At 41.8% G+C, this 10,519-nt stretch overlaps 1 pseudogene; it reads right to left on the bottom strand.

Moving 5' to 3' along the window:
* Positions 1-5,059: 5,059 nt before the first annotated feature.
* LOC149263895 (uncharacterized) lies at positions 5,060-9,383 on the bottom strand (annotated as a pseudogene).
* Positions 9,384-10,519: the final 1,136 nt, after the last annotated feature.

Below are 10,519 nucleotides of genomic sequence, written 5' to 3'. Positions count from 1 at the left end.
TTTCTGCATGTGGTTGTCAAGCATCTCGGTCTAGCTATGCATTAAATGTATCTTCTTCTTCTCATTCTCATGAGTGGCTCATTGATTCTGGAGCTTCTTATCACATGGCCAAAAACAAAGCCATGTTTTCTTCTTTAAATGATTGTAACACCAAAAATATATATGTTGGTGATGATAGATCTCTTAATGTTGTAGGGACTGGAACTGTTCATCTAGACAATGGTCAGTTTAATGATGTATTATGTGTTCCAACCTTATCCTGCAACCTTCTATCTGTATATCAGATAACTCATTCAGGTGAAGGTAAAATCGTTGAATTTTCACCTCATGATGTTGTAATCAAGGACTTAAGAGATCCTAAACAGATTTTGGCTACTGGCATTGCTGATGATTCCACAAGGTTGTATAAGTTTCACAACTTTGGGTCATCAAATCTTCCCTCAGTATTTGTTGCTCATAATGATGAAGTGAGCAAACTTTGGCATGAGCGATTTGGTCACTTAAACTATCGCTCCCTTCAGCATCTATGTAAAGAAAATATGGTGACAGGTCTTCCTATGGTATCTTGCAGAGATGGTGTTTGTTCCGGATGTGTACTCAGAAAACATCATCGGGACAGTTTTGAAAAATGTGCCTCTTGGCACGCCTCAGCCCCTTTACAGCTTGTGCATAGTGATTTATGTGGTCCACTTCCAGTTGTGTCATTCTCTGGCTGCAAGTATTTCTTAACTTTCATTGATGATTTCTCCAGACGCACTTGGGTATACTTCTCAAAACTCAAGAGTGAAGTATTTAACACTTTTTTGGCCTTCAAGGCCTTTGTTGAAAAACAATCTGGACATCAAATTCTTAAGTTAAGATCTGATAATGGCGGAGAATATGTTAAAAACACATTCATCAACTATTGCACTGAGAATGGAATTCAAATGCAACATACTGTTCCATATACTCCACAACAAAATGGTGTAGCTGAAAGGAAGAATCGCACCTTAAAGGAAATGGCTAATTGTATGCTACAATCTAAAGGACTTGGTCTTAGTTTTTGGGCAGAAGCAATTAACTGTGCAAATTACATAATAAATCGCACTCCTACTAAGGCTTTAAAGAATATCACTCCAGAAGAAGCATGGAGCTCAATCAAACCAGATGTAAGTCACTTTCGTGTTTTTGGAAGTGAACCGTGGGCCCATATTCCAGATGAAAAGCATAAAGCTTTAGAACCTAAGAGTGAAAAATATACTTTTGTTGGATATTCTGAAGATGTCAAAGGCTATAGACTTATTCCATTTAAGTCCAAAAATGTTATCATTAGAAGAGATGTAAAATTTGATGAAAATATATCGGCCTGCGAGCCTAGTCCGGCGGTTGTGCCACCTCTCCCTATCTCTTCTACTTTTGAAAACATTTCTTCTTCAGATGATGAAAGTGAGGATGACAATCCTCCCCCACCATCTCAGGATCCTCCTTCAGCTCCTGAGCTTCCAAAATGGGTTCGTGCTACTCGAGATGCAGCAGGTGATCTTGCCGGTGATCCTACAGATCAGCGACGTACACGTTCTCAGTTCAAGAGAGCCTCTTCTTTACTGGCTCAAGCTCCAGTAAATTATGATCCTGACACCTTTGCAGAGGCTTCAGGCCATCCATATTGGGAAGCAGCTATGAATGAAGAATATCATTCATTATTGGCAAATGATACATGGGATCTTGTTCCTCTACCAAAGGGATGAAAACTTGTCAGATGCAAATGGGTTTACAGAACCAAGTATGGACCAGATGGGAAAGTTGATAAACATAAAGCTCGTCTTGTTGCTAAAGGTTTTTCACAGGTTGAAGGCATTGACTACACCGAAACCTTCTCCCCTGTTGCCAAAATGAACTCTATCCGCCTTGTTCTTTCCCTTGCTGCCTCTTTCAAATGGGAAGTCCATCAGATGGATGTTAAATCTGCCTTCTTGCATGGGGACTTGCATGAAGAAATCTATATGGAACAAACCATTGGCTTCATACAAACAGACTCCAACCTTGTATGTCGACTTAAGAAATCCCTTTATGGTCTCAAGCAAGCTCCTCGGGCTTGGTATGCCAAAATGGATAGCTTTCTTTTAGAATCTGGCTTTTCTAGGTGTCATTCTGACAATACTGTCTACACCAAGAAAGTGGGCAACTCTCTTATCATCCTTGTTCTTTATGTTGATGATCTTATCCTTACTGGTAGTGATCCCAACCTTATAAACCATGTGAAGTCTAGCCTTAAAAGGAAATTTGAAATGACAGACTTAGGACACTTACACTATTTTCTCGGTCTTCAAGTCTTGCAATCCAAGGAGGGTATTTCCCTTTCCCAGTCCAAGTATGCTTGTGATATTCTACGTCATTTTCACATGGAAGACTGTAAGCCAACCCCTTCTCCCTTTCAGTCTGGAGTCAAACTTTCAGTCACTTGTACTTCTCCTGGAGTTGATGCTACATTATACCGTCAACCTGTAGGAAAACTCTTGTATCTAACTCATACTCGTCCTGACCTTTCCTTTGTTGTTGGCCTTGTTGCTTGGTTCATGCAAAACCCCCGTGAAAGTCATTGGAAAGCAGCTAAAAGAATACTTCGTTATGTTCGAGGTACAGTTCAGTTTGGGATTCATTACAGTGCCAAAGCATCTCCTCTATTGGTTGGTTTCACTGATTCCGATTGGGCTGGTGACCCTGATGATCGGAAGTCTACTGCCGGTTATGTGTTCACTCTTGGTTCAGGACCTATTACATGGGCTTGTAAGAAACAAGCAGCCATTTCTCTTTCATCAGCAGAAGCAGAGTATCGTGGTGCCGTAGAAGCTAGTAAGGAAGCCTTGTGGCTTCGTCAAATCCTGTCAGAGTTTGGCTTTCAGCAGCAGCATCCGACTACACTTTGGTGTGATAATCAAAGTGCCATTCAGCTATGCAAATATCCAGTCCAACATCAGCGCAGCAAGCACATTGAACTACACATGCACTTCATCAGAAAGCTCATTCACGACCATGTTCTTGAAATGCAATATTGTTCAACAGATGATCAAGTTGCAGACATCTTCACAAAGGCTCTCACAGAGGCGAAGTTCACTAAACTTCGATTTATGGTTGGAGTTCAGGAAGTTGTCACTAAGGGGGGATAGGCTCTAGTGCCTCCTTCCTTCTCCTATTGTGTCATATTTGTAAATCCTTCAATCCTATCCCAAGTTGTTCTTAAGGGGGGATGTTAGGATATTCCGACACATAGGAAATAGTTAAGTACAACTTGGTCTAGTGTAGAGTTAGGTATAGAGTTAGGTAAAGTGTGTTTCTTTACCGTTGTACATTTTGTAACTTACAATCCGACGGTCACAATATGTAGTGATCCGACGGTTCATTCTCTCCTCGGTATTACCGATACTTGATCTGTGGCTTGACACCCGATTGGTCCATGAATTCTATTTAAAGCGCATGGAGGGTCATTTGTAGGGTAATCCGTGCATGAGAGAAACATATGTAAATTTTCATTCTTTTATTAATAAATTGCCTGAAGTGGCCGCGTTGGCTCAGGCCGTGGACTGTTTCCCTCTTTGAGGGTTTTAACCACGTCAAAATACTGGTGTATTGATCTGCGATCTGGTTGTGAGCGGTGTCCTTTTGGTGTTCTGTCTGAGGAACTTACCCTGTAAATTCCTACATGGTATTGGAGTGCAATTTTGCAAAAGAGGTATGGAGTATTATTTTACATGATATTCAGATTATTCTGCCTTCACAAATCTCTGTTGCAGATCTATACGCCACTTGGAATAGTTTCTATCCTCAGTGCATCCCCTCCAAATCATTCTGGAATAAAATATGGACAGCTATCCCAAAGTATGTTTGTTGGCAGCTTTGGCTAGCTCGAAATCAGCAGATTTTCAGAGAGATGAGGCACACTCCACTGCAAGTCGCAGCAAAAGCTAAATCTTTTCTACTGGAAGCAGCCCAACAACAGTATTTTAAAGAAGATCCATTGTTATTGCCTGAAGAAAAAAGATGGCTTGGCCCGCTAGAGCCCTGTCCGCACAAGCAGCTCCTCTCCCCACAAAAGGCAAATCAGGAATGGCGCATAAGAGATGAAGATGACAAATTCCAACTATGGTGGCGGTCACAAAACTTAACTACAATTTTCTTCGATGGAGCATCTAAAGGTAATCCCGGAGATGCAGGTGTAAGGGGGGTCATATACTCTACTGACGAGACTTTGAAAGACTGTTTCAGCTGGGGATTAGGCCAGAAATCTAACAATCAAGCAGAGATTCTTGGGCTTCTCAAAGCCTGCCACATTGCAAGAGACAAAGGTGCCAAAGACCTCCAAGTTTTTGGAGATTCAGAGTTAATAATAAAGAGCCTAAAGCTGGGAAATCTATTTAGCAATGCCAGCCTCAACAAAATACTGGACAGATTGAAGAGAGTTCTTCTAGACTTTGACACATGTAAGTTTTATCATATTCTCAGAAAGTCAAACGGTGAAGCAGACCAGCTAGCAAACAAAGGCAGCTCTCTGATGAAAGGACTGCTAATTGTAAACAGTGAAAGCACTGTACAAATGCCCTGAAAATCAAGCAGATCTAAACCAGCAACAGATAGAAATCTGTAATGTAATTGGAGCTGCTTGGGCAAAGACCCAAGGTTTTTCAAATAAATAAAATCATAACCGTTTTAGTTATAAAAAAAAATAAGCAAAATGGAAATACCAATGGCAACACTTTGCTTTAAAAACGCAGTAAGGTAAAACCCCTAATGGAATGATGTGTAAAAGTGCAATAAGGTAAACCCCTAATGGAATGATGTGTAAAAGTGCAGTAAGGTAAAACCCCTAATGGAATGACGTGTCATTTGTTGACTTTCTCCTGTTACAGATTTTTGCAAAATTAGGTGTGGGTAATTTGAAGAAAATAAGTGCAACAGATGTGGTATTGCAATTTCATTCAAGTCAAGAAGATAAATAAGGATTTGAGCATAAAGTTTTCCAACTAGCTTTGGAGGTTCAGAGGTGGCCAGAGTCTAAGCAGGAGTTGAAGTCTGAGTCCCCCCTCTAAATTTGCCATTTCGAAGACAATATACCAGTTCTATTTTTTTTCATGAAACAAAAGATACCTAAAACATTAAAAAGAGAATTAAAAAAAAAACGTGTAAGGCAAATGAAAATGCAATGCAATGTAATGCATATGGGTATATGATCCAGGTGGATGTTGGTGGCCACCCACCTATCCCACTTGGACCCCCACAACTGCCTCTTTCAGCTTTTCAGTTTCCTTAATTGTAGCACAGTTTACTATTTTTAGTTGTTTTTTCAGGTCCTGAACTTCCGGAGCCGTTTTGAGGCCCTAAATGACGTTTTTTGGGAAAACTCGGGCCAAAACCAATGTTGCTCTTCCCAAAGTTGTAGTTCTCGGATAGATCTTTCTAGCGAGATATTTTGTGCATCAAACAGAGATCGTATGCCAAAGTTATGACCCCGAGAAGTTGATGTACCAATTTACTCAAACAGGGCCCACAGTTTGGCGTTTCATCTTTTAGGGTTAGGCTTTTGGATGTTTAGGGTTTTCCATTATTTCTCAACAATAAATAGGCCTTTGAGCCTCATTGTAACACAGTTCAGAGGCATGTAGCCGCCACATCTCTTCCCTAAGATAAGCTACCATCGTCCTAGCTGGTTTATTTTCATTTCTATTTGTAAGCATATTTCAGTATTTTACAGTAATGAAATGAAGTATTATTTCCGCTGCATATTTGTATTTACGGTTATCTCTGTAATTTGTTGCGTTTGTTGTTAAATCTAGACCAGTGGTATCAGAGTGGCCTGCTCTTTCTCTGTTTTTCTTTGCATGTCCCCAACGAGGTCGAGATATAAGGAGTTAGGGCTTGAACTAGTCGAACCTTTCCAAGACCAGCCTCGCAAATCCCAACGGCCTCCCATGGCGGATGAAAAGAAAGACGAGAGGGCAGGAGATCCTATCAAAATCTCGCTCAAAGAAGCCCTAGAGCAACAAAGGAACATGATGATGGACAGTTTTGCCCAAATCCTTCAGCGGCTACCTAGAGGCGACGCATCGGCTTCCAACAGCTACTCTAGAAACGCCAAACCCTTTAAGGTACAAGTTAATTTTGAAATCCCCATCTTTGAGGGTCAAATAGACGCAGATGCCGTAGATAAATGGTTAAATCCACTAGATGGGTATTTTTCTGTTCATGATTTTTCCAGTCGAGAAAAGATAATTTTTGCTTTTCTCAAAGCAACCCCCCACGTCAAGGACTGGTGGGAAACCTACTGCGAGCATAAGGACGAAAGTACGGGTTCATTATTTTCAGCCTCACCCACTTGGAATTCATTCCGGGATGCCATTAAGGAGCAGTATTACCTTGTCAAAATCTATGAGGACAAATACATAAAGTGGACCACGCTGCGACAGGGAAGGGACCAAGATGTGCCGGAGTTCACAAACTTTTTTCATACCCTTCGCACACAGTTGGGTATCAAGGACTCTGAGCTACATTTGGTACTCAAATACCGCGATTGCCTACACAGGTACATCCAGGACGAGATGGAGTTCCTGAACATCTCCTCGCTCGGCACGGCGTACCGATACGCTGTCAAAATCAAGCAGAAGTTCAAACAAAAGAAGCGAGACTTTGGATCTGCGAATCCGAAGCAAGGGAAAGGCTTCCCCAAATCGCAAAACCAAGGACAAAGCCAAGACGGGGCAACCCAAGACAACCCGTTGAAGCCGCAAGAAAATAACAACACCACGAAGTCGAAGAAGGACACATGAAAGTGGTGTGAGTTCCACAAGAGCCCCACTCACAACACAAGTGAGTGTCAAACCAAGTAGTCATTGGTGGCCGAGTTGAAGGCTTCAGAATCAGATGCATGTTCTGACCCTGAGTCAGAACCCGACAAGGGGAATGGCAAAGGGAAGCAGATCATTGATGCGGAGCCCAGCGCCACTGTTGCCACCGCCAAGATCCAGAAGAATGAGCCTGAAGATCCAGAGGAGGGGGAGCGACTTTTCCACTCACAAATGTGGGTGAAGGGTTCACCGCTGCAATTCATTGTTGACAGTGGGAGCCAAAAGAACCTCATTTCACTAGAATTCATGAAGCGGCTAGGCCTACCGACTACACCACACCTGCAACCGTACAATATCAGGTGGCTTCACCAAGGACGAGATCTCCAAGTTCGCCAGCAATGTCGCCTTCCCTACAGCATCAAACCCTATTATTAGGCCAACCATACTTGTGGAGGTGACATGTTGTGTATGAGTCAAGGCCTCACGTTGTTATTATTACTTTGGGTAATTCATTATACAATATATCGGAGGTAGCCCCACCTACTACCACCTCTTTAATCACTGCTAAGAAATGCAACCAGCTCATCTCTCGTACTAGGAAATTCATTTTCTGTCTGGTTCGCTCCCAGAGTAAAGGGAAGATCGTCACCACATCCATGACCCCCGCAAAGGGTTCCTCCACGCAGCAGCAGCAGCAGAGGGATACGGTCATCTTCTCCTCACCCATAGGGGTACTGTTGCACTATCAGGTCAAGCATTTGTCCGATCTGACTTCCGGAGCACCTCTACCCAACGGGCTGATCTATCACCACTCCATTCTAGAAAATGCCAAGTACAAGCAGCGACATGATCAGCATCAGTTACCACACAAGTTTCAGGTGGGCGACAAAGTTTGGTTACATCTACAAAAAGAACGCCTTACAAGAGCCCATCAGAAGCTCAGACCACTATGACATGGTCCTTACAACATTACCAAGGCTATGGGAAACAATGCTTTGGAGCACAACATTCCTCCATTCCTTCGCTTGCACCGAGTGTTCAATGTGGAATGTCCTCTACCATGATTCCCACCATTACTGGACACGTTAGAGATTGAAGAACAACTCACCAAGGACCAAGTTCAGCAGATGGAGGAACTCAACACAATGGGTACCATTGCTTCCTAAGGGGGGAGGAATGATCCAGGTGGAAGTTGGTGGCCACCCACCTATCCCACTTGGACCCCCACAATTGTCTCTTTCAGCTTTTTAGTTTCCTTAATTGTAGCACAGTTTACTATTTTTAGCAGTTTTTTCGGATCTTGAACTTTTGGAGCCGTTTTGAGGCCCTAAACGACGTTTTTTGGGAAAACTAGGAGCAAGACCAACGTTGCTATTCCCAAAGTTGTATTTCTCGGATAGTTCTTTCTAATGAGATATTTTACGTGTCAAACGGAGATCGTATTCTAAAGTTACGACCCTGGGAAGTTGATGTACCAATTTACCCAAACAGGGCCCACAGTTTGGCGTTTCATCTTTTAGGGTTAGATTTTTGGATGTTTAGGGTTTTCCATTGTTTCTCAACAATAAATAGGCCTTTGAGTCTCATTGTAACATAGTTCAGAGGCATGTAGCTGCCACATCTCTTCTCAGAGATAAGCTACCATCGCCCTAGCTAGTTTATTTCCATTTCTGTTTGTAAGCATATTTCAGTATTTTACAGTAATGAAATGAAGTATTATTTCTGTTGCATATTTGTATTTATGGTTATCCCTGTAATTTGTTGCATTCGTGTTTAAATCTGGATCAGTATATGATTTGCCCTAGTTGATCATCTCCATGTAGCGCATGATGGACTCGAGCCGCTACAACTTGAGTTGTTGCTTGAACTCGTTGATGAATTCATCAGCCTTAACATTCACTTCTTCAGTATCTTCAAGGTCATTGTCATCTGAATCCACTGTGTGCACATCTTCAAGAGTAGATTCCAACACTGTAACGATCTCGCTGTCAAAATGATTGAAAGGGGAATCAAAAGTCTCAAATTTCTTGAGCTTCCGTGGCAGAGGAGGAGCACAAAGATCTCCAGTGGGGGGGGTGTCAGATTTTATTCTTCCCAACCCATTAGCAATTTTTTTCTTTTGGGTTTTTCTAAGAAGTTCCACCACTCTTAGCCTCCACTTTGGAATTGCTTTCTTCTGTCATCTTCACCTTTGTTTTTTCTTCTTCTACCTTAACATTATATGGCATTTTCTCTTCCTCTAGTACAACATTATCCGACATTTTCTCGTCTTCTGACACAAAATTATCCAGCGTTTTCCCTCATCCTTCTTCCCTATTTTCAAATTCAACTACCTCCTCAACCTTACCTTTGGATAAGCTAAAGTTGCTCAATCTGGATAACAAATGGGTTTCTTCTCAAGTCCTTATTGTTGGTGTTGGTGTTATTACTCTGGTGCACTCCATAAGTAATAACAATGGTTCCAATCACATCATTCAACAACATAAATAACATAGTGGGAGTGAACCAACTTACCATAGCAATGCACATTTGAGACACAACTTCCATGACTGTCATGCAATATACGAACTGCAAGAAACCTTTCTCAGGTGGGCTTCAAGATCCCACAACTCCCATTCTGAGTCCTCTGAGAGAGCAAGCGGCCTCACGCAGAAGTTTTGACGAGGTAGAGACAACGAAGAGTAAGAACATCGTGGAAATGAACAAGCTTAAGAGATCCAGCTATGACCACACCATATTATGAGAACCTGGCGCTTCTCTTCCCACACTTAAGTTTTGTTGACGGCTTCAAATGCAGAGTGCTCAGTAGGGATCTCTTTCCATTTCACCAGTCCGGTAGCGAAACCGATGAGAAGAAAGAAGATCACGGGAAACCGTACAAAATAAATGCCATATACGCCCTTACAAATGGACGCCATACACACCCCATTGTTTTCTTCTTGGAGCCTACCCCATTTACAAGTTAATCCGCGGATCAAAATTCGGGGAAAAATACAAAGAGATACAACACAAGGTCATTTTATAGATTGGAATTTTCCGATGACGAGGTTTGCAAATGCGGATTCGACAAGGAGCAATGACATTCAAGATGAATTAGTGGAAGAGAAAAGTGAAGAGTCGTCATTACTTTAAAGACTCTGATGACACCTAATTTGTGGAAACCTAGTTTGCGATTGTGCGTCATGACATGAGATGAGCGCAATTTAATTATTTTTGTCCATCAACCAAGTAGTGAGGTGTTAAACTCTATGATAGTTGAAACAGAGAAGCAAAGCGTGGTTGCCAAGTCCCCACATATAAGCAAAGCGTTCAACAAAGAAACAGAGAAGCAAAGCGTGGCTGCCCAAATATAAGTTAAGATTATTCTCTCTTCCTCTCTTGTAGTAGATATCCATAAACATTCATATTTCAGGGGAAAATGTTTTACCCTATCTCAAACTTATAACGTCAATGTGAATCCCCTCTGTTATTTAGTATTTCAGGTTCAATCCAATTTCAAGGTAAATTAGCAAATAATCGTTAACCGTGTTAATATATTCATGTTGGGAGAATAGGGGCTAGATCGATTGTACAACTTACATAGCTGCGACGTATACAATTGGGCTACATTAATTGAGAAGGGAAAAGACTAGATTGATTGGGAAAGGCAAGTAAGGGCTCACCTGTTGATCCTACAGAACGACCAACAAAGCCAATTTACTACC

The sequence above is a fragment of the Pinus tabuliformis genome, chromosome 6, assembly GCF_031772625.1.
Source record: "Pinus tabuliformis cultivar Carrire ecotype Pingquan chromosome 6, CPIR1, whole genome shotgun sequence".
NCBI classification, from domain to species: domain Eukaryota; kingdom Viridiplantae; phylum Streptophyta; class Pinopsida; order Pinales; family Pinaceae; genus Pinus; species Pinus tabuliformis.
Note: the sequence above shows the minus strand (reverse complement) of the source record. Positions and strands in the feature narration are given on the sequence as shown.